The following is a 25,223-nucleotide window of genomic DNA, read 5'->3' as shown; positions in this document are numbered from 1 at the left end:
CCCTTCATCCTTTGGTTGAAGTGAATTTTCCAAGTGTTGTTGGTACAGTTGCCTGCGCGTTGTTGAAAATCTTGTGTACAGTTTTTTGCAAAGCAATTATGTTAATGTTCAGTATCTCCGTTCCGTTTGTGGAAGAGGGTCGGATTAAGTTTCAATTTGGTTCCACACCGGAAGAATGAACAGGTAAAAGGTCAGCACACTTGACTAATTTTGCACGCTACTAACGTTACCCAGGCTGTCCCCTGCGGGGATACGCTGGTGAACCAATTGTAAATACGGGGAATCCATGAGTAAAGAGTCGAAAAATTAAAAAAAAAGTATATCCTATGATCTTTACTAAACGATTATGTCCGGCTAAATCACACTATCAAGAAGAATTTAGATTAAGATTTATTACCCCTACACTCATATTCTTTTTCTTTTACGGTTATATTGTATAATGTGCAATGAAGCTGAACTATGCGTATAGACACTAGAAAAATCATTTTAAAATTACGAACAACTTTCAAATGTTCGATTAAAAAAACCAACTTCGGATCGACATAAGGGAAGCAGTGTTTGAACGAAACCGCTGGTGAGCAAAAAACTTCTCGCAACCGACTTTCATGTAAATTCTATGCGTAGCTAATGCTAACATTGGGTTCCTTCAATCTTCCACCAACTCCCCAATATAAACATCAAACAGGATTATTATATTTTTTTCCTTTTGTGCGTTTCATTGCCGTGCTACCAAGCGAATCTAGGCGAATGTGCGTTGGCAAATTTTTCTCCGCAGCGAAACCCTAACGTCGAAGCTGCTGGGTTGGTTCTCGGAAAGGTTTCCGGTTCCGGCCATGCCGATGCAATATGTACCTGCTACCGCTGCAAACTTTCCGGCGCATGTGAATAATTAATGTAATCTTGTAGTACAGCAGCAGCACTCCGAAATCCTGCCACTGCTCGAGTGTGTATCCCTGTGTCCCCTCGCCTTTCCAACCAAGAACAATCAGAAGCAAAGTTTACGCAACCCGTATGAGCCCGGCACCGCCGCAGTTTCGTTTGGCACAAAAATTGGCATATTGTTTAACTGTATGGGCAAGAGCAAAAAACGTGCACGTAATTACAGACGCCGGGGCAAGTTCGTATTCTGAGGGAGCTTACGATGTTGCGTGTTACGAGAGCTCAATCTAATTTGATTAACTCTCTAGCCCACCGTAAGACTAAGTGAATATCCGTCAGAACGAAGCGTGTTTGGCAATTCTACTTACAACTCTAGCAGCATTGCTTGATGTTGTTAAATTTACTCACTAGGTAGCAGCAGGTTTTGCTGACTATGACAAATGTATGCTAAACTATACTGCCGTTCCAATCATAGTAGTCCCATGTTCTACACAAATCTTATGCACGAAGATTTTTCGGACAACGGTTTTTGGATACCTACTTCACATCCAACTTCGTTATACACTGTAAACCTAGTTTGTTTGATCGGCATAGTGTCTTCGGCAAAGTTATAGATAATAGTTTTGTCCTTTCAAATTCCTTCAATTTCCTTCGTTCTTTCAGCAATCGATTGGAAAAACTTCTATAAGCGACTACGACAGTCGTTATTTAGCATCAACAGCAATGTTAGCGGATATCAACAGTAGCATTGGCCGATATCGTATCGATACTTTCGGTATCGATACCTTTTGGCCTGAATATCGTTATTTTTTTATCGATGCACGCATTTTCAATATGAGGCTGGATCGATACCTTCGCCCCGACATTTTTTCGATACAGAAGGGAAACAATAAAATCGGAAAATATTGTTTTTTTTTTATTCTCGTTTATTTTCCGTCGGTCTAGTTCCGCCACTGTTGTGGCCAATCACCGACGCCCAGGGAGGCGACTCCACACCCAGGATCCTAACTCACGACCCGTTTATTAACGGACCGGCGCCAACGGCTTTACTTCCTCATGCGATGGAAGGCGTGATCCCAGAGATTTTTCGCCTCAGAAAATCTCCCGGTGTCGGCTAGGATTGAATCTAGACCAGTTGGGTTGGTTGTGAGTGGATCACGCCACCTCACAACCATCGACACCTATGTCGGCGGTGGGATTCGAACCCAGGCGTCGAGCGTGGTTGACGGAGGCGTTACCAACCACACTAGGCCCCCGCTCGGAAAATATTGTTGATTGCTACAAATTGTCTAACGGAGAATCCTTGTAGAATGCGCGGATACGACCCATCGCATTATTGTCTTCTACAAACAGTGCGTTCTTTTTATAAAAGAAACCAACAGGATTGAATATACCCGCACATTTCTAAGGCGGTTGTTGATTTGTCTTCAAAACGCAGATTTTTAGACAGTCGGTGTGCAGATTTTTATTGATTCGCAGATAATTACATTTTTTCAATAGTTTCTACAGATTTTTGTTAAAGTCTCTTTATATTTGCGCAGACTTTCTCAACATCTTTGCAAATTTTTGCAGACTTTTGTTTGCGCAAAGTAATTTTTTTCTAATCACAGGCAAATGTTTTTTCGGACTTTAAACAGACTTTTTTGTCGGTTTTTTTAATTGTTGCATACATTTTGCAAAAACACCTGGCATCTCTGATTGCCCGTATTAAAGATCAAGAAAAAATGGCAGCTTTTTATAGACCTGTTTCAAGTTGTAGGTAGAGTATCGATACAGCTGGTATCGATGCTCCGCCCTCGATGTCAACCCGGTATCGATGCATCTGACGAGAAATTATCGATACCTAAGTATCGATACTTTTGCAAATTTCGGCCAATCGGATAATGGCAGCACCAGCTGCAGAAGGTGCGGTGGCACTTACTCTATCAAAAAGCTGCCTTTGTGTGGGAACGGCAGCCGTAGGGGCAAGGCCAGCTGATGTAACGGCATTTCCTCTAGTGAAAAGCTGCCTTTGTGGAGTAGCGGGTAGCATCAGTAGTAGGTACATCAGCCGGCACTTCCTCCAATGAAAAGTTGCCGCCAAATTCTTTCATTCAGCTGTCAAATTTTCAGTGTGAAAACAGCTTTACACTGTGTTTTAGAAGAATGCTTTATTCCCACTGTCGGGGTAGCACAGAGATGCGATAAACCGATATGAAATTGAATAACAACTGTCTTTATAAAGACAACACAGAAATTATTAAAAATGTAATATTTTTTCGTTTTGCGCTATAATCAAAAGTTAATTATCTCTATCTGCATGCACACTCTGACTGTTGAACCTTGTTTGCGCCGCATAGTGTTTTTTTCCGTTCATGTTCAGTGATGTCGTATTTATATATGCAAATTGAAATTCGGTAGCAATTTCTGCACAAAACTTTAAACATAACATACAAGTAATGTAACAAACAACGTTTTGTAGTTCTATGTCAACCTTGCGGTCGTGGCTTTGAAGACAACCCTTGTGATTTTAATTACTGTTTTTATGAAAAGAATTTTTTCTCAACGTGTATTTTGCCATAGTACTGCAACGTCTCTCAGGAAATTCGGCTACATAGGGATGTAAAGTGAAAATCTAGAAACGGAAAAAGTGAAAAAATCGGTAGGTTGTCAATGTGTTTCCTTCTTTCTTGTAGCAATCGCACATAGGAGAAAATATGCTTCAATCCTGATCAAAAATGAAAAATTCAAAATAAGTCAACTTTGTTGTGTAGAGATTTTGAAGTGTGATGTTTGCCCGATCATTTGACAGCATGTAAACGGTCGTAACGAGAGGTTTGAAGCGAATGCAATTCAACAGTTTTTTTGTGGATGATAGTGACGCTTTGATACCGTGAGCTTAAATATAACGTTTCGGAGATAAACTAGTAATTTTCAAATGAAACAGCGATGGTGATAGTTAAGGAAGGTTAATCTAACGAGAAACTTTGTCAAACTATGGAAACTTTGTCAAACTATGGAAAAGTGTACTAAAAAGTAATTTCATGATAAATTCAAGTGTTTGGATGAATTCTGAGCCAATTTTGACTAAATTTAAATTTTATTATAAGAAATGTCACATATCGCGTTTAGGTTGGTTACTCCATGCAAAAAAATATCCAAATCCACTCACTAGTTTTTATTATCACTAGGGTATCGGCTCTATTATCGTCAGGTTTTACCTATTATCGTCCGGGGAGTTAATAATGTCATAGAGACCTAATATTTTGCAAAGAGATGCTCTGCATCATGAAGAACCATCATGCAAGAAACTAACCATCTTGGACATCATTTACCCCCCGGACGATAATAGGTAAAACCTGACGATAATAGAGCCGATACCCTATATGATACGTTTTCAGTGCAAAAAAAAAATAAAATAATTATGGTCAGGTTTGATGTTCTAAGTGTTCCACTGTGAATCGATTAGAAAATGTTCTGCAAATGCAGAAAATTGTAGTTTCATTTTTCGAACTATTGTACTATTGAAAATTGTGAAGCTTTGTTAAAACGCAAAATTTGACCTCTGATTCGTCGCTTAATTCTTACTTTTCCAAGCACGGTCTCATAACTCATATTAGTTCTGGACAGCGACTACAACGATGTATGTCCTTACAGCAGTGGCAGCGGGTATCAGCATCGATAGTAGCAGGGCCAGCTGATGTAACTGCCGTTGCATCCGCTAGTAAAAAGCTGCCTTTGTGCGGCAGCGGGCAGCAGATACATCAATCCAATGAAAAGTTGCAACACACTAAGGCCGATGTTACACAGAAGGCGATGAGAGTCGCGTCAAAACACACAATATATGAACCGTCAAATTTTCCATGTGAAAACAGCTTTCCACTATTTTTCAGAACAATCGGGGATAGCACAGAGATGCATCAGCATTATATCCGATATTAAATTGAACAACAAATTGTCCTTCTGAGGACAAATTAAATACTTAATTGAAGAGTTAATATCTTCGGGTACCTACAGCGAGTACCAGTAGCAGTAGTGGTGGTAACAGTCTCAGCGGTAGGTGTAGCGGCACTTTCCTTAGCATCAGCATCAGCGGTAGGTGCATTGGCCAACACTTCCTCCAGTGAAAAGCTCTGCCGTATGTTGGAATCACACAAACTTTTTTGTGGATGTTGGCCGTCCGTGACAAGTTTTCAATGTGAAAACAGCTTTCCACTGTGTTGTCCGAGTGCTTTAATCACTTACTGAAATAGCGATACTGCCAATAATATGAAGTGCGGAGTGCAGAAAACACCTAGCAATATCACAATCGATCAAATGCCTCTGGTCGCAGTAATGAGTCCACACAAGAAAAAAAGTTAGATAAATCTGCACAGATAGGCAATCTACGGAATATATTTGAAGAAATGCTCAAATCGTTTGTAATATGGAGTTTTCACCAGTACATAAATTACAGTATTGATTTTAATCGGAATATAAAAAAGGGCATAATTATGGTATAATTTGGTGTACACATGTGCGGTGTTCAAACTATGCACAAAAAATTAAGATCACTAGAAAATAGAGGCAAACACCCACACATGTTTATTTTAATTTTTCTATATAGGATAACGGGGGTATTTTAGCCCACTTGCATATTTTGGCCCACCCACCACATTTAACGCATTTCATCTGATAATTTCAATGAATATTGGAAAACTATGCATGCATCGTTAAAATAAAACACCTAAGAATCATACTACACTATAATTTTCGGCAAAAAACTGACTCTAGGAAGTATTATTTTCGAATTAGGGCACACGTATTCAAAGTCATGACTGAGTCAACCCAAAGTCAGTAGTAAAACGTCCGCAATCTATTGTGACAAATATGCATGCTTTTGAAACAATTCGTTGTTGTAGTAACATCAATGAAATACCATAGAAACAGGTTTTATGGTCGAAGAATAGTAGACCGAAATGCGTTACGCGAAATAAAGCTGTTTTATTTAATTTTCACCGATAAGAGCCAATAAAACGGATAAGTAAACGTTCACGGTGATTAATCTAACCAGTAACCAGTAGTTTTTATACTCTCACAAGTTAGAAAAAGTTCAAATAGTAGTTTAAGGAATGGCCGAAACATGTTTGTTTCTCTCTAAAGTGAACATATTTTGGCCTTGCCAAGTTTTGACAGCTCTTTGTTTACCATTCAGCCGTTGCGCGCTGACAAAGCAGCTTGTGACAATTTACAGATAATTACTTCTTAGTTTATCACATTCAACGATAAGAAATTGGCTGAGAATGCTTGTCGAACCGCTATAAGTTTAATTTTTTAATTTCTAGATGCCAAAAATTTCCAAAAACTTACAGCCGAAGGATGTCCTCCTCAAATCCACTATTTCTGCTCTAAAAATACCGATGAAAATCTTAAATATAATTAGTCCGAAATATTTCCATACACGGTTCTAAATATGGAGGTGGGCCAAAATAAAAATTAGGTGGACCAAAATATGTTTTCAGTACTAAGTAGAAATTTTGATATTCCTAGCATATTTTTAATATATTGCATTGTTGGACGATGTATGTTAAAATAGACACTTAGCTCTTACCAATGGTACAACAAAGTAAGTATTTATGTTGAAAAATTGTGTTTGTTTTCAATACATTGTGCAACCACTTCCAAAAGCTGGCCAAAATACCCCCGTTACCCTAGCCTTTTTATTTTTTTACAAATAATAATCTATTTTTTTACAAAAAATCTTTTCTGCTTATACAAATTTGAATGGCAGAGGATAGTTTTGAGGAAGTCAGTACATATTATATAATTGCCAACATTATTCTTCAGTGCTTCAGTGAGCTGGTCATGTAACCAGAATGCCTGACGAGAGAGCCGCCAAAACTATCTTCAGGAGAGAACCAGGAAAAGGCGCGCGGTGGAAGAAGATGCACGATCAGAAGAAGAAGCTGGACATCTCTAATTCGTTCGGTCCTAGACCGGTGAATGGTCCGTAGCCACAAAGTAAAGTAAGGGCCCGTTCCTAAACCACGTAGTCAAATCTTGATCAATTTTTATACCCTTTGTACCCCCCCCCCCGTGGGTGGTCTTTCGGCCAACCCCTCCCCCCTATGCGACTTTACCCACGTGGTCTTTACATTTTTTTTATAACATTTGTCAAATGCCAAAAATTTGCTTGAATTTTATATTTTTATTATCAAACTTTCAGTACATTCTATATTTCTAAAATGCAAAAGCTGCATTTTTGACTTGATGGCAAGAATAAATTTAAGTCAAGAAAAATGACCACGTGGTCATTACGTTAACCCCCCCTCCCCCACCCCCGTGCGTGGTCTTTGGCAACCCCCCCCCCTCGCCACCCTCTTTATGACCACGTGGTTTAGGAACGGCCCGTAAGTACATTACATTATCCAAGCCCACCCTACACTAGTAGCATAACATTTATAATTACCTTACTATTTGCAGTAAACTTGATTGGATTTGACGCGAACTAGTGAATTTTCAACAAAAAGAAGTGTAATGACTGTTCATTAAGTCAAAGGAGGCCTTAGTGAATGGTTTATCAGCTATATCTACTGCAACTTTTGTTCTCGAACGACATGGGAATTCTGTTTGAACCAGTTGGGTGGCATTTAGTCTTACTGCTGCTAGTCAGGAAACTATGCATAGTAACCCATAAAACTCTCGCAAGCAGATAAAAAGCAAAACAACTTACCAAAATAGTCACGTATGCAGAAAAGGCACGCGCTAAGCTAGTGGATAGTCGCCGCACCGTGGAGACAAAACAAAACAGTAAATCGTTGAGAGTAAAAATCATCATAAACCTAGAGTGAAGCGAATCGTTAACAGATGTAGTAATAATGTTTTTTTTTTGGTAATAGAGACATAAACAAGAAATTTGCATTCTACTAGTGTAGTTCAAAGATTGGCATCGTGCCAAGTCGCATTTTCAAACCGTCTCTGACAGCTGTCCGTTGAGTGGTGCAGTTCTCGGGCAGACTATGAAATTAGTTAAGTGTGTTCTAACCATTAATGAATATTCACAGCCGCCCTTGATTCACGCGAGAACAAGCTCGAAAAAAGAGCTGCCAGTAGTATCGTCACATGACAAATTAACAACTCTATTTGAATTTGTTCCATGAAAGTGTTAGGTTATCTCTAAAAAACATTTCTGCCTATTGATTTAGTGAAATAGATCTAAATAGCAACCAAAATGCGAATCCCCTTAGGTTTGTTTTGGCACTATAAACATGTTAATTAAGACAAATATTATTACATCAAATTAATTAGATTTATCTAAATGATAATGTTTCCACACACTGAGTAACCCTGCCCACGGAGTTAGATAATTTTGAATAACTTTCTCGTGTAGAATATACACAGAGCTGAGCCGGATCAAACCGGATTGAAATGGGCTTACTGTCCATTAACATTTTTAGCTCCATTTGGTCTAGAATAAATTTGAGCTAGAACCTATACAAGCTTACTCTACAAATTACATCTAAATCATGCTGTAATTATAGTTTACAATGATTAACTCGAAAATAATGGAGAAATATGTTTCGCAAGATTAAAACAAACCATAGTGATCTGGCTGAAAATGTACAAGAAAATTATGTTGTATGAGTTTCAAACTAAAATTGAAAATATAGCTTATGCATAGTTTGGAAAATATGCTAACTATAAGCAATCGTTAATCTACATTAACGACGAATGAGAAATGAACGATGAAAACTCAAGCCTTTTTAGGTTTAGGTGCAACCCATTACAATAAATTGGAAAAAAAATTTAAGAAAAGCAAAATAACTTCGAAACCATTACAAACCAAAAATTTGAAGTTGAATTTAGTTGAGGAGAATCAAAAAATAAAAAGAAAAAAGACAATTTTCTTACATCCGATTCTTTTTTTTACACGCTTTTCACATTTGATTTACTCTTAATACGGTATTTCACACGGGACGAATCCCCCATGCAATAAAAAGTAACACAGTTTTATTTTGCATGGTGTCTCAAAATGATACTTTTTTCACACACATCCTCGGTGCAAAAAAAGCGAGTGTAACACGGTTTCTCGAAACACGATTTTATTTTACACGGTTTCTCGAAATGACACGGTTTTTGACACTACCTGCATATCCCGTGCGAAAAAAAAAAGTGTATTAGAATTTGAGGGCAATTCTTTCTCATGAAAGCTTTTCAGACAATTTACCTTCTAAGAGATGAGGTCCTAACACATTTATTCCATCCTACCATTTCTCCATTCAAGCCTAGTGCTCTACTAAAAATATTTTCAATAGTTGCTTCATTTTCTCTAACCAACAATAAAAGATTTTGCGTACACTTTATAGGGTAAATTGAAGAAAAAAAAAACACTGCACATTCAGATGTTTGTGATCCTTTTTATGGTTTGATTTTTCCCCGTCAACTTTGAACTTCATTCTTATTTAGCCTTCGACTGTCGAATTAACCAATATTCAAACAGAAAGGACCGCATCATCATGTCTATTGAAACAGGGGTCGCCATCTATCCTTTTTTCAATTACTTCAAACGGATCTAGCGGCTAGCAGGGACGTGCCCATCGGGACTATGAATCGTGCGGCATATTGTCACATAAACTCGCCGGATCGTTAATCACCGATTAAATATGTATGGTATCGTTTTCCCAACCCTGCACCACCGTCCTTTCTGTCCTAAAAGAATGCAATCCTCGCTTTAAATAAAATAAAATAAAAAAAACACATACGACCTTATCAATTCAATTGATCAGATGTATCACTCTGACGAACGGAACGGATCAGTTGATGTCAATTGGCGCCAACTCTGCGCGTATCGTTGCGAAAGATCAAACGCTGGCATTAGTTTCTAATCAGCAATCTAGTTGAGTGACGTTGACTGGAATTATTATTTTTTTTTTCACAACATTTATTTGACACGGCACAATACAAATTAATGTTTTACGGAGCCAATTTAACCTAATGCCTTATGGTCTAAAATATCTTATAAGCTAAAGACAAATTTTTTATCCTCGCTGCCGACTACGAGCTGATACTAAATCTAATACTAAAACTAACATGGTTTTTTTTAACCGAGATTCGTTTCGCTGTTAAATTGGCACTTTGATGCTCTTCAAGTAGCTATAAACATGTAGCATGTATGGCAAGTTTCGCTGAGCGAGGATATCACGAACTGGCACATATAGCTGTATTCCTCGGGCCCTGACGGTATCCAGAAGTAGAGATCTGGCGCCGCGGAATTCAGCACACACCCAAACCACGTGTTCGATGTCTTGGTACCCCAATCCACAAACGCAATGATTACTGCTCGCCAGCCCAACACGCAGGAGATGTGCGTCTAACCCGTAGTGGTTGGACATAATCCGAGACATCATGCGAATGAAATCTCGTCCTACATCCAACCCCCGAAACCAAGGTTTGGTGGAAACCTTGGGGATGATGCTGTGTAGCCACCTCCCCAGTTCTCCCTTATCCCACGAGGGCTGCCAGTTGATAAGTGTATTCTGACGTGAAAATTTTAAAAATTCATTGTAGGCAATAGGTCTGTTGTAAATATCACCGTTTGTTGCACCCACCTTAGCCAAAGTGTCCGCTTTCTCATTGCCCGGAATGGAACAATGAGAAGGGACCCACACTAAGGTAATCTAAGAAGATTTTTCGGATAAAGCACTCAGATGTTCCCGTATTTTCCCCAGGAAATACGGAGAGTGCCTTACATCCTTCATCGATCGGAGAGCCTAAATAGAACTGAGACTGTCCGTAAAGATGAAGTAATGGTCCGCGGGCATTTTTTCAATAATCCCTAAGGTATACTGAATTGCAACCAATTCTGCGACGTAAACAGAAGCAGGATTATCGAGCTTGTAGGAGGCGGTAAAATTATTGTTGAAGATACCGAAGCCAGTGGACCCGTTGAGAAATGATCCATCAGCATAAAACGCATTGTCGCGGTTGATGTTTTTAAATTTGTTATAAAATATTTTAGGGATCTGCTGCACACGTAAATGATCCGGGATTCCACGAGTTTCTTCCATCATGGATGTATTGAAAAACACAGTAGGAACATAAGTATCTTACAAGTTGACACGATTGGAGGTGTATGAGGAAGGATTTATACTTTGAGACATGTGATTGAAATACACAGTCATGAAACGGGTTTGAGAATTAAGTTCAACTAGCCTATCGAAATTTTCAATTACCAAGGGGTTCAAAACCTCACATTTGATGAGAATACGAGTAGTCAGATCCCAAAAAGCGGTCTTTTAATGGGAGAACGCCCGCCAAAACTTCCAAACTCATCGTATGGGTCGATTGCATGCAACCTAAGGCAATACGCAAACAACGATACTGAAATCGTTCCAGCTTGATTAAATGGGTATTTGCAGCGGAGCGGAAGCAGAAACACCCGTACTCAAGCACCGACAATACCGTTGTTTGGTAAAGCCTTATATGGTATCCTGGGTGGGCGCCCCACCATGATCCAGTAATTGTCCGGAGAAAATTTACTCTCTGTTGACATTTTTTCATCAAATACCGAACGTGACATCCCCAGGTGCCTTTTGAATCGAACCAGACACCAAGATATTTAGATACCAAAACCTGAGAAATCGTTTCACCCATTAACTGTAAGTGGAGCTGAGCAGGCTCGCGCTTCCTAGAAAAAAACTACTATCTCAGTCTTCTCCGGAGAGAATTCGATACCTAGCTGTAAAGCCCAAGCAGACAAATTGTCCAAGGTATCTTGCAATGGTCCTTGCAAATCGGCAGCTTTGGCTCCTGTAACAGAAACCACGCTGTCGTCTGCAAGTTGTCTTATCGAGCATGAATTTGCCAGACATGCGTCAATGTCATTCACATAAAAATTGTAAAGAAGGGGCCTTAAGCATGAGCCCTGGGGAAGACCCATGTAGCTAATACGAAAAGTTGCCAAATCGCCATGCGCAAAATGCATATGCTTTTCGGACAACAAATTATGCAAAAAATTGTTTAAAATTGGTGATAATCCTTGTCGGTGAAGTTTGCCCGAAAGAATGTCAATAGAAACGGAATCAAAAGCCCCCTTAATGTCCAAGAACACAGATGCCATTTGTTCTTTGCGAGCATAGGCTAGCTGAATACCTGCGGAAAGCAACGCAAGACAATCATTCGTTCCTTTGGCACGGCGGAAGCCAAATTGAGTATCTGATAGTAGACCATTTGATTCGACCCAATGGTCTAAACGACGGAGTATCATTTTCTCCATCAATTTCCGGATACAGGATAGCATTGCAATCGGCCAATAAGAGTTGTGATCAGAAGCTGGTTTTCCCGGTTTTTGGATGGCGATCACCTTCACTTGCCTCCAATCCTGCGGTACAATGTTTTGCTCCAAGAACTTATTGAACAAGTTCAACAAGCGCCTCTTGGCATTGCCGGGTAGATTCTTCAACAAGTTGAATTTGATTCTATCTAACCCAGGTGCGTTATTGTTACAGGACAGGAGGGCAACTGAAAATTCTGCCATCGTAAAAGGTGATTCTATCGCGTCGTGGCCCGGAGACGTATCGCGAACAAGGTTTTGTGCAGGAACAGAGTCCGGACATACTTTCCTGGCAAAATCAAATATCCACCGACTTGAAGACTCCTCACTTTCGTTAACCGTTATACGATTTCGCATTCTTCGGGCAGTGTTCCAAAGAGTGCTCATCGATGTCTCCCTCGATGTTTCGTTTACGAACCGGCGCCAATATCCGCGTTTCTTTTCTCGGACCAAGCTTTTGAACTTGGTCTCAAGCTCCAAATACCGCTTAAAGTCGTCGGGTTGATCTTTCACCCAAAAGAAGGCCTTAAACGCGTCGGATTTTTCCGTGTAGACATCGGAGCACTCTTTGTCCCACCACGGAGTGGGAGGCCGTTCTTTAATCGTTACGCCGGGATATTTCTTCGTTTGGGCTTGCAACGCGGCGTCGAGAATCAAGCCCGCGAGGAGGTTGTATTCTTCAAGTGGTGGGTGATGTTGAATCGACTCGACAGCTTCTGAAATCATTTCCTCGTATAACTTCCAATCGATATTCCGTGTGAGGTCATACGGAATATCAACTGATCGCGTGCGAGTTGAACCATCAATTGAAATTTGAATAGGCAAATGATCGCTACCGTGGGGATCAAGGACTACCTTCCATATGCAATCCAACCGTAGCGATGTTGAACATAAAGATAAATCTAAAGCACTGGGGCGCGCTGGAGGTTTCGGAACGCGTGTCATGTCCTCGTTGTTTAATATTGTCATATCGAAGTCGTCGCAGAGGTTATAGATCAAAAAAGGAACGGTTATCATTAAAAGGGGAACCCCAAGCCACGCCGTGAGAGTTAAAATCTCCCAAAATCAAACGTGGCGAGGGAAGAAGTTCTATTAAATCAAAGAGCAGCCGTTGCCCAACCGGTGCTCTGGGAGGAATATATATTGAGGCAATACAAAGCTCTTTACCTTGTATTGTCATTTGACATGCGACAGCTTCGACGCCTGGGACCGCGGGGAGGGTAATACGATAGAAAGAATAGCACTTCTTAATCCCTAGAAGTACTCCTCCGTAAGGGGTGTCTCGGTCAAGGCGAATTATATTAAAATCATGGAAGTTGAGATCTACATTAGAAGTGAGCCAAGTTTCACAGAGGGAAAATGCATCGCATTTATGCTTATTAATCAACACTTTAAATGAATCAATTTTGGGGATGATACTTCTACAATTCCACTGTAAAATAGAGATAGAATCCTTCATCTCAGCCGATGAATTAGCCATCGAAGGATACGATCGCTGCAAGAAGGGGCCATTTAGCAGTCAACTGCTTCAAAAACGTTTTAACTGTTGGTAGAAATGCCAGCAGAAGACTTTTAAGAGGATCAGTTATGTTGAAATTTTCAAAAATCTAGTCCACAATATCTGAAAACTTCAGCAGTCCAGATTCTGGCTGAATCTTGGACGAAAAAGAAGGAACAGTTGGGTTTTTTGATGTTCCTGGAAGTGCCGGAAACTCCTTACTTGAATTCAATCTTGCCAATCCCGGAGGAGTTTGCTTCGGTTTTTCTACAGCACTTTTATGTTTCTTAGTATCAGCCACTTCAGATGGAGACCTTCTCTGTACCTTCCTAGAAAGTCTAGGAGAAGAGAGGTTTTTTCTCTTTCTAGACTTCCCGGGTTCAACAAAAGAAGGTTCCCCAACTGAATCGTCAGAATCAGACTCATCGGATGACAAGACCTCGAAGAGATTCGGGGAAACCAGTTTGGTGGCAGCGGCCTCTTTAAGCATTTCTGCGAAAGTGCGCTTAGAGCGCTCTTTCAGAGACCGCTTGATCTTCTCTTGGCGCTGTTTGTACGCGGGACATGCAAACAGCTCATGCGGAGTCTGCTCACAATAGAGGCACTTTTCAGCACCCTTATTACAGGCGTCATCCGCATGTTGCTCTCCGCACTTGCCACAACGTGCTTTATTGCCACAGTGGGAGGCTGTATGGCCCAACTGTTTGCACTTGAGGCAATTCATTACCCGCGGTACAAACAAGCGCACGGGAAGACGCACTTTGTCCACGAGCACATAGCTCGGCAGAGCAGACCCGGCGAAAGTCACGCGAAAAGAGTCTGAAGGGGTGTAAGTTTTTACACCATTGTCGAGCGATACTGAATGTAATTGCTTACATTCAAGTATCTTGGCAGGTTCAAGGCTAGAATCCTTGAAAAGGCCTATTCCAGACTTCAACAGGTCCTCGACAGTCAGACTCGATTCGCTGACCACACCGTCAATCTCAACTACGCGAGCTGGAGTGTACACGTGGTACTCCCGCGTGAAGAGCTCACAAGCAGCAATCTCGTTTGCTTGCTTGAGGTCGGACACCAAAACACGCAGCTTATTCGGGCGTACTTTAGTAATTTCAGTCACGGCTGTCTTTACTTTACAGATTTTTTTTTTACATTTGGATCTTTACAGATTTGCATTGTGTTCAATGGTTTCACTTTCGGCCGAAAAAATACAGCCCCAATACCAGCTTTGCCCTCCGGATACTGCTTAAGCCGATGGGTAGCTTCCTGCGGGTCTCCATTTTTAACCCTTGGAACTTTGTATCCGGGAGGGCTAGGCGGTTGAACGAGCGGGTGTTCATCCCCGCTTTCGGTCATGCCACCATCGTCGTCCATGTTGGACGCGTGACCCACACACGCAAAATGCCAATCAGTAAATAATATTGTAGAAAAAAACCAAAAAAAAAACTACTTAGCTTATGCAGCCGCTCTCCATCACAATCAGCGCACGGGCGATGCCAATCTCTGCTTGCTGCTTCCTTCCTTGGTTGTCCGATCGACCAATGCAGCTAAACGGCCGTGCGCCGGCTACCGAATTTCTTCTGGCAGCGACACAACGCACGGACTATTGTTGACTTCTTCTTCTTTTTGCTGTCTTCAACAGCGACGACGGCAACGAGCAGCAGAGCACAATGCACGGTGACCTTGTGGGCGAATTACTGGTCGGCACTATCGAGATCGAAATGAAATCCGACCGAGCGACCGAACACGACGAGAGCACAACTCGAATGACTGGAATTATTATGCCCTGCAATGATGGCTCAACGAACGATATCGATTTGCTCAACACTGTTTTTGACTTCACCAGGTTCATGATATTTATTTTACTTTTTTTAATCAATTTAATTCGAAAATGTCCAAACACTCAGGGCGATTTTGTTCGTTATATTTTCAACGCAAAAAAGCCTTTTTTGAACGCATCCCCCGCGTAAAAATTAGACCTTAGTGTCTTTCAATCCGGTTAACACATTCCACGCGATCCAGATTAAGGCGGAATCCATAAATTAGGCAACGCGCATAGGGGGGAGAGGGGGTATCTTTGAGCGTTACGATTTGTTATACAGGAGAGGGGGAGGTGTGTTCAGCGTTACGTAACGAAAAATCTGTGGAGAGACTCTCGAAAAAAAAGCATTTTTATCAAGGAAATCCTTCTGCAACGTTACGTAATTTTTATGGGGGGTAGGTGTTGGCGTTACGTTTCGTTACATATGGGGGGTGGGGGTCCAAAAACTGAGTTTTTTGCGTTACGTAATTTATGGATGTCGCCTAGACTATATTACAAGCCTCAAGAGGCGAAGAATGTTTGCAAAGAGCCAAAGAACCACAAATCCGCTGGGAAGGATGACTTACCGGCAGAACCTTTCGAAGTCGGAGCGAGCAGCTATGTAGTGCAATTCACCAGATTATCCTAAAGGTGTGATCTGGAGAAAAACTACCTACGGACTGGTTGAAAGGACTCATATGCCTATGCTGTAAAAAGGGACATAGACTTGATTGTAGTAATTATCGAGGCATAACCCTCCTCAATTCCGCTTACAAAATTCTCACGTATCCTGCTCCAGCGACTGAAGCCGTTGCAGGAAGCCTTTGTTGGAGAATACCAATGTGGTTTTCGAGTGGGACGATTTACAACGGACCAGATGTTTACGTTGAGACAGATCTTCGACAAGTTTCGAGAACACAACTTGCTGACACATCATCTGTTTATTGACTCTAAGACGGCGAACGATGCAGTGAAACGCAAGGAGCTGTGGCAGCGCTTGACGGTTTCACATCATGCGTCAGAACAGTGGGCAAATTTTCGGACGCGTTTGTGACATTAGATGGACTGGAGTAAGGTGACGGGCTCTCGAACTTGTTGTTCAACATAGCTTTAATAGGTGCAATACGAATGGCAGGTGTGCAGAGGAGCAGCACCATCATCACGAAGTCCATGCTTCTAGGATTCGCGGACGACATTGATAAAATTGATGTTAACCGTATTGGACCCTGCCCTGACTCTGCCAAAACGAAATACATGGTGGCTGGCAGAGAGCGTGGTAGTTCTGCGGGTGTTGGTGATTTTGCTTTATAGTGTCTTCGGTATACTGCCTATAATCGCATACCAGTCCCATATGGATTTTCATCGTTTTTGGGTTAAATATCAGATTCCATCTATTTCTTGCTTTACTATCGATTAAGGAAACAAAAAAGCATGTTTTATTTGAAAAAGTCAGAAATGTGAGGTCAAATTGTCTTATCTTAAAAATAATCGCATATCAGTCCCACCAAATGTTATTCTGAGTATGGCCATATCGCCGTCGTCTTCCGTCAAGTCACTGTTGTAATGAAATTGGAAACTTCCCTTTATCAATACCACTTTTTCGATATGCTAAATGCACGGGCTAATGCGGAATAATTCATTCAAGTTATTGAAATGTTTTATTTAGCACGTATTGCGAAACACTGAAGACGTAAGACAGAAAATTATTCAGAACGACTTGAACTGTCCTACAGTACGGTCGCATTTTACCAACAGCTCGAGGCTAAGTCTTAGACTACCAAGAGACATTAAAATTTTGCTTTTCGCTTTCAACAGGCAATCTTTTTAAAAGACTACCTGTTGAAACGCAAAGTAATAAATTTGTTTTTAACGTTGACGAGTGTTTAGTGAGTGAGTTTGGTTTGAGATATTTCTACTTAAATTCTATAGTTAAGTGAAAGTGTAGTGAAGGTTTCCAGTTATCCCTGGAAGAAATAAAAAAGCTCGCTTGGATGCGGCTTCAAGGAAACGTGAGGCATCTCCTCCAAGTGACACTGAAATTTCGACTAACAGGTATGATATTCTTTCTTCCGTTGGGGATCAAGAATTCCAAACTTCTTATACTGAGCATAAAGCCGTTATGAAAAAGGTTAAAGTTCCACCTATTGTGGTATTTGTAGCGAATTTTAAAGCATTTCGATCAAAACTTTCATCATTTCTGTCGGATGTGAAAGTTAATTTTCAAATTGGCCGCCAAGGCGAAATTCGTATTTTGGCCGAATCTTTTGATGGCCATAAACATCTTTTACAATATTTGACTGAAAAGATGCATAAATTTGCTTCTTTTGATGCCAAAAACGAGAGACCGTTTAAGGCTGTCTTGAAAGGTCTTTCAAATGATCAAACTATTGAGTAAATTAAAGATTGTTTGACAGAATCACTTGGTTTTGCCCCCAACCAAGTAATTTTGATGGAACGAAAGGCAAATGCCAAATTAATCAAACTGGAATACACCAGGAAAATTACTTGGTACATTTTGATCGTACCAAAGTACATAATTTGAAATGTTTGGAAAAAGCACGTGTTTTATTTAACGTGCAAATAAAATGGGAAAATTTCAAGAGACATGGAGGAATCCATAATCTCACGCAATGTCGGAATTGTCAAGCCTATGGTCATGGAACTCGAAACTACCATATGGCAGCAAAATGTATGATTTGTGGTGACACTGGTCACACGAAAGATATCTGCCCCGTGAAAGAGACCACTAATAGTTTCAAATGTTTAAATTGTGGGGGAAATCACAAATCTAATTTTTTTAATTGTCCTGTAAGGTCAAAAATCATTGCTTCCTGACAACGTAGGAATTCAAAACAACCTGTTGTCAATGTGGGTAAACAAAAGACTTTCAATACTGTTCAGGCATCACCAGCACTTTCAGTAGCAGGTGTGTCTGTAGGTAATAATTTGAATTCAGCTAACAAATTTCAGACAAAAAATCCTGTTCAGGCAACACCAGGCTGTTCATATGCCAGTGTCCTTTCAGGAAATATTTCAAATTCAAACAGTAACAAACCATTCGTGTTTGGTGCTGAAAAGTCAGCCAGTATTGATTTAGGTAGTCCAACACCCGAAAAGATTGAATACCTACAACAATCCATGCTGCAACTAATGTCCGTTTTGTTGAACTGTAACTCGATGTACGAGGCTGTTCAAGAAGGTTTAATAATAATTTACAACTAATATTGTTATGAAACTGAAATTCAGCAATGATTTTAAATAATGCTGCAAATTTTCTAAATTGGAATGCTCGCTCTTTAAAAGCGAAATAGGATGAATTTTTCAATTTTTTAACAGTCCACGATGTGCATATTGCAGTTGTGACTGAAACGCTTTTAAAGCCAAATATTAAACTAAAAAAGAACCCAAATTATATAGTTCATAGGTTTGATAGAATTGATGTTGCCGGTGGTGGAGTTGCAATAGTTATCCACCATCGAATAAAACATCGTGTTTTACCCCATCTTGAAACTAAAGTTATCGAGAGTTTGGGAATTGAAATTGAAACAAGTATTGGCATTTTATTTATAGCCGCAGTGTATTTGACTTTCCAATGCACTGGTGAGCGAAAAAATTATTTCAAGGAAGATTTGCAAAAACTCACAAGAAATAAATCTAAATTTTTAATCATCGCTGATTTTAATGCGAAACACCGATCTTGGAATAATGCTCAAAGCAATTCCAATGGAAAAATATTGTTTAATGATTGCTCGGCTGGTTTTATTCAGTTTTATTTCCAAATGGACCTACATGTTATTCTTCTATTGCGAATCCATCCACTATTGATTTGGTATTAACAAATCAAAGTCATTCATGCAGTGATTTATTAACTCATGCTGACTTTGATTCTGATCATCTTCCCATAACATTTTCTATTTCCCATGAAACAATTTTAAATCCCACTAGATCTGTGTTAAATTATCACAAGACAAATTGGGATAGATATCGTTCTACGATCGAAGAAAACCTGAATGATGATATTATTTTACAAAGTAGTGCTGACATTGACAGAGCATTAGATAATTTTAGCAGCTTAATTCTCACTGCCCGGAATTCATCAGTTCCTAAGGCTCGAGTGAAATTTAATGCACCAATTATTGACAGTGAACTTCAACTTCTTATACGTTTGAAGAACATACGGAGACGTCAATACCAAAGATCTCGTGATCCTGCTTTGAAAATTATTTTTCAAGAATTATAAAAGGAAATTGTGAAATGAGAATTTCATGAGAGAAGTTGAACAACTAAAACCTTATTCAAAACCTTTCTGGAAGCTTTCGAAGGTTCTTAAGAAACCTTCGAAGCCCATTCCAGTCCTTAAAGATGGTGATTGCATTTTTCTAACGAATGAACAAAAATCTCAAAAACTTGCTCAGCAGTTTGAGAGTGTTCATTACTCCAATTTGCACGTAGTAAGTCCTATTGAAAATGAAGTAAAACAAAAGTATGATCAGATCACCATCCAAGAATTTCTTTCTGAAGAGGTTATAGAAACAAACTTGAATGAGGTGCGAACTATTCTCAAAAAATTCAAAAACATGAAAGCACCAGGAGATGATGGGATTTTCTATATCCTTATCAAAAGACTTCCCGAAAACTCTTTAAATTTCTTGGTAAAAATTTTCAACAGATGCTTTGCACTAGCACATTTTCCTACGAAATGGAAAAATGTCAAAGTCACTCAAATCCTAAAACCCGAGAAGAATCTAGCTGAGGCATCAAGTTATCGACCAATTAGTTTACTTTCCTCTTTAAGCAAACTTTTTGAAAGAATAATTCTTAATAGAATGATAACACATATTAATGAGAACTCAATTATTGCAAATGAGCAGTTTGGTTTTCGCCATGGGCATTCCACTACTCATAAGTTACTTAGAGTAACAAATATGATTCGAACTAATAAATCTGAAGGCTATTCGACTGGAGCTGCTCTTCTAGATATAGAAAAGGCATTCGACAGTGTTTGGCATAAAGGTTTAATAGCTAAAATGTCAAATTTCAGTTTTCCGCTTTACCTCATAAAAATTATACAAAGTTATTTAACTGACCGCACTCTTCAGGTTAACTATCTGACTGGTAAATCTAATAGATTGCCTGTTAGAGCTGATGTGCCCCAGGGGAGTATCTTGGGCCAAATCTTATATAACATTTTTACTTCTGATCTTCCTGATTTACCACCAGGTTGTAAGAAATCTCTGTTTTGTGACGATACAAGCATTTCCGCAAAAGGAAAAAGCCTACGTGTTATATGCAGTCGGCTACAAAAAAGTTTAGATATATTTTCTTCATACTTGCAGAAATTGAAGATTTCCCCTAATGCTCCTAAAACACAGTTAATTATTTTTCCTCATAAGCCAAGAGTTTCTTTTCTCAAACCCACCCATAACCACGTTATTAAAATGAACGGTGTGGTCTTAAATTGGTCTGATCAAGTTAAATACTTAGGGCTGATTTATGATAAGAATCTTACTTTCAAGGAGCACATTGAGAATATCCAAACAAAGTGCAATAAATATATCAAATGTTTGTATCCTCTTATCAACAGAAATTCTAGACTTTGTCTCAAGAATAAACTGTTAATTCACAAACAAATTTTTAGGCCAGCAATGTTATATGCAGTTCCCATTTGGATAAGTTGTTGTGCAACCAGGAAGAAGACACTTCAAAGGATTCAGAATAAACTTTTGAAAATGATTTTGAAGCGTCCTCCCTGGTTTAGCACGAACGAGCTACATAGGCTCACTAATGTAGAAACATTAGAAAATATGTCAAGCCAAATTATCAACTAATTCCGACAAAAATCGTTGCAATCCTCAATTGCAACGATTAGCTCACTTTATAGTCAGTAAGATAGTTTTAAGTTTATTTTAAGTTTTGTTCTATTCCTTTTTTTTCCTCTACAAGTAGGTTTAATAATTTTCCTACAATTACATTAACTTAACTGCGAAAGCTAATAACATTCAATAATATAAAAAAGCGTACAAATATATATAATAGTGTTGAAATGTCACCGTTTGTGGCAGAACACACAATATTAATTCTGAATAGATATTAGTACATAAATAAATCATTACAAACATTCCCCCTATTAATAAAAAAAAATAAATAAAATTATTCAGTAGCATATCCAAGACTTGAACCTAATATTTAGCTCTTTCTAAGACGACCCTGAAGTCGCGGTAAGTAATGGGTAGACGTCTCCGCCATTCTCTATGCAGCATAGAAGTTGTCTGCGGCCATGAACGTGTGCCTATATTCAAAATACTTCAGAAAAATATGACTACTCATACACATACACCGACCGGTTAAAAGTGAGATTGGTATGCGATTATTTTGCTACTCGATGGCATGAATAATCGCATATCAATCTCTTCCTTATTTTTCATTGTAATTTTAACGAAAAAGGTAATTCTTAGATGAAGAAGTTATGATTAAGATCTATTTCATTACATTATGTCGAAAAAATAAGAATAACCCGCTCCAAACAGGTGAAATACCCAAAACAAAAATAATATCTTCAAGCGCTGTTTTCTCAACTCGATGATTTTCCAGATGGGACTCATATGCGATTATAGGCAATAATAGTTGTAGATAATAGTTTTGTGTATAGCTCACATTGTGTAGTTTTCGTAAAAAAAAATGATTTTCAAAAAGCGGGTTTATTAAAATACTTGGTTTTATTTTTTTTTTTAATTCTTAATCGTTTTTGTCTTACAAAATTATTATTTACAACTTTTCCAAAAGAAGGTCACACTAAACGAACAAACCGTCCAAGCTCTAAAAATATTTGTAGTCATCATTACTATTTTTGCATAAGCACAAAAAAAGTTCAAATAAAATTTTACGTATATTCTGATCTCTTGGGCTGGAAACACTCAAACAACAACAACAATCTGAGTATCAATAAGATTTAGATCAGCATACATTGTATATAAACAATCAATATTCAATCATTCAGACGTGCTTTGGGAAAATTCTTTGCAAACTTAGTTGGTTACTAATAACCTTATGCAGCAACAATCTGCCAACCCTATATTTCGACGGTTAAAGTTCTGGCTAAACGCGTTCAGAAACCGTGACTGATGCAAAATTGAGGAAAAGTGTATCTTATTGAAATGAGAGAAAAATTACCTCACACAGCGAAGCAGGCAGGGAAAATATTCACACCAACACCAAGGCCGGCGCGCTATGGGTATGGAAATGGCTTTATTTTATCTAGGCTCGGGTTTCGTCAATTATTGACAACCGAGGAACAGAACCGCAGAGGTCTCGTTAATTATGCGTATAAACATGTGACATCAATATTTCAGCGCTGGGAGACACAACCGGATGGAACTGGAAGAAACGCGATGAACCATGCAGAATGGGAAAAATTGACTCACCAATACAAGAGCGTTGTGCCCTAGCAGAAACGAGATATTCGTTCCTGTTGTTTCCTTTGCAATATCTCCGCCGATAAAAGTTCACTGGCTGGCTGTTGCTTCTTCTGGCGAAAGCTTTAGCGTCTTGTTGCTTATACACACGCACACAGTTTGGTAGCGCAAATAAAACAGCACTCTACTGAACTATGATTGTGAAAGGTTTATATTCATCCGATGATAAGGATATTTTCAAACAGATTTCGTCTTTTGCAATTCCTTCATGAAGTGTTTTTTGTACTGACTATTGAACTAGATGAATCAAATCCAGGCGCGATAGCTAATACGGCTACAAAACTGTCTAATCACGCACGTCGCAAGCACTATTTTCCACTGCTCGATTGATAAGCCAAATCAAGGGAGAAACTCTGCAGGGGTTGTTGGGCTTCTAGGAAAATGTCGCCGCTTGTTGCTTGTGTCAAAAATGCCTTATTGTTACACCACTACAAGCAATCGCCACTAAAACGACACATCCACTGTGCTGCAGTCAACTGAACCCAAACGGAAAGCCTATGTTCTGGCACGCGTTAACAGAAGAGGATTTTAATGTGTTTTTTTCCCTGCTTCCACTTGCTTTCGGAAAATCCTTCCAACGTTTGGGGTGGTAAGGGGAACAATGCAGAAGTTTTCTAACCGAAAAACACAACAAGTGGCTGATTTGTTCTACGCGCTCGATATTTGGCTGTCTGATTATAGTGGTACAGTCTTCCTGTGTAACCGCTAAAACTATCAACTTGATTTCTATTGTTGATGACTAGACCGACAATATGGCGATAGCGAGAAATATTTTTCTAGAGAATTGGGAAAACTCGTTTCACAGTATTTAATTCCCGAGTATGATTGACAGTTTCCAGCAGGCATTGGTGTCACACACACTAGTGTACACCTTCAGTTTCCTAGACTAAAGCTTTCGCTAACAAAGCATCACCAATACTCTTGCACAACCGTATACGAGGATTGGGGCGATTTTTCCACCCTCTCGAACTGCTACTGCTTTTGGTTTTTTAACAAAATTTCGCTTCCACACTTGACGAATAATTTGCCAATTTGTTTTGCAGGCAGGCTATTTTTAGTACCTTCCGCACTAGCACGTTTACTGAAACCCGGAAATGCTACACAGTTGTTTGTCTCTTTGCTGAAAGATCGAAAATTTCCCGCAAATAAAACCTGCTTCGCATTTCACTGCTGTAAATTATACACAATCCGTCATCTGTGCCTGTTTGGTTTACTACGTGGCCTACCTCTCGGGTAAATATTATAACTCTCTCCGGTTACTTTTCCGGCACTTTTCGACACGAGGTGCAAAGGCTTTCACTAAGGCGGAAAGAAAACCTGGATGAAACGCGACGAAACTAGTAGATCTGCAGCGGATTTCGTGCACAGGTATCGTAGTGGTTTGACAGGAGCAGAGCGTTCGCTGTTTTTTTCATACACCCCCGACGTGAGAGTCTGCCAACTCTCCTTCAGCGCGTCTTGCTCGCCCTCCCACGTACGCTTCTCACACAGGCGACATTCAGGCAGGCAAGCAGCAGGTTCCGAAAGTTTTGTGCGAAAAACGTCTATTTGCCTAGGCGCACTCTCCTCCCTGAATATGATACACTAATACAAACACACGCACGAGTGTCTAGCTGAAAAGCGTATTTAGTATAATAATAGAGGGTGTACCAAAAATTCAAAGCATTTCAATTTGCTAATCAACAAACCATTGTTATTGCCTAGATGTCTAGATTCAAGTAATCGAAAATTTCAGATTGAAAAAAAGGTTACAGGCATTAAATTATTTTATATTTTTTTTCTTATTCGTTCAAAATTATTTAAAAACATTTTTTTAAAAGATGAATTCAAAATTACCCGTGCATTTTCACTTGTGATTTGTTTAAAATGGTCAAAATATGAGTCTTATACACTATATTTAGAGTAATCGCTCCATTATTCATCTCAACAGCTAGGTGCACCTATATTCATCTTATTTTTCTCATTTTCCAATTTACCGTCAGATTCCTACAAATTTTGAAAGCAAATCTATGAAAAAGTTCAAGCCGTTTTGTTTATATTATTAACTTTGTGATTTTGACATAACATGAAAATAAAATTTGTAATGTGATATTTTTCAACACACTTTTGCATGCAAGTTACAAACGTCGTAACTTGCACACAATTTTTTTCGAAAGCTATTCTTTTTTTTTCTTCCCAGTGTTATTTAATTTTTGCCCTCCCCTTAGCCAACTTTGATAACCGTGGAGATGAAAACTAAACACAATTTGTATCAGCCTAAGTTGGAATAACTGATCTTAATAAGGC

At 39.3% G+C, this 25,223-nt stretch overlaps 1 protein-coding gene across 7 annotated transcripts in view; it reads right to left on the bottom strand.

Annotated features, from left to right (window-relative positions):
* LOC129727911 (polypyrimidine tract-binding protein 2) overlaps nucleotides 1–24,324 on the bottom strand; it is a 594,233-nt gene extending 569,909 nt beyond the window's left edge. For 5 of the 7 annotated variants that reach the window (XM_055686193.1, XM_055686253.1, XM_055686216.1 and 2 more), the window contains exon 1: nucleotides 22,887–24,324. The gene's annotated coding sequence lies outside the window, so the exon portion shown is untranslated. The remainder of the gene's footprint in view (nucleotides 1–22,886) is intronic. The other 2 variants (XM_055686243.1, XM_055686279.1) reach the window with 2 other exon arrangements.
* Nucleotides 24,325–25,223: the final 899 nt, after the last annotated feature.

Source organism: Wyeomyia smithii, chromosome 1 (assembly GCF_029784165.1).
Source record: "Wyeomyia smithii strain HCP4-BCI-WySm-NY-G18 chromosome 1, ASM2978416v1, whole genome shotgun sequence".
Taxonomy (NCBI): domain Eukaryota; kingdom Metazoa; phylum Arthropoda; class Insecta; order Diptera; family Culicidae; genus Wyeomyia; species Wyeomyia smithii.
Note: the sequence above shows the minus strand (reverse complement) of the source record. Positions and strands in the feature narration are given on the sequence as shown.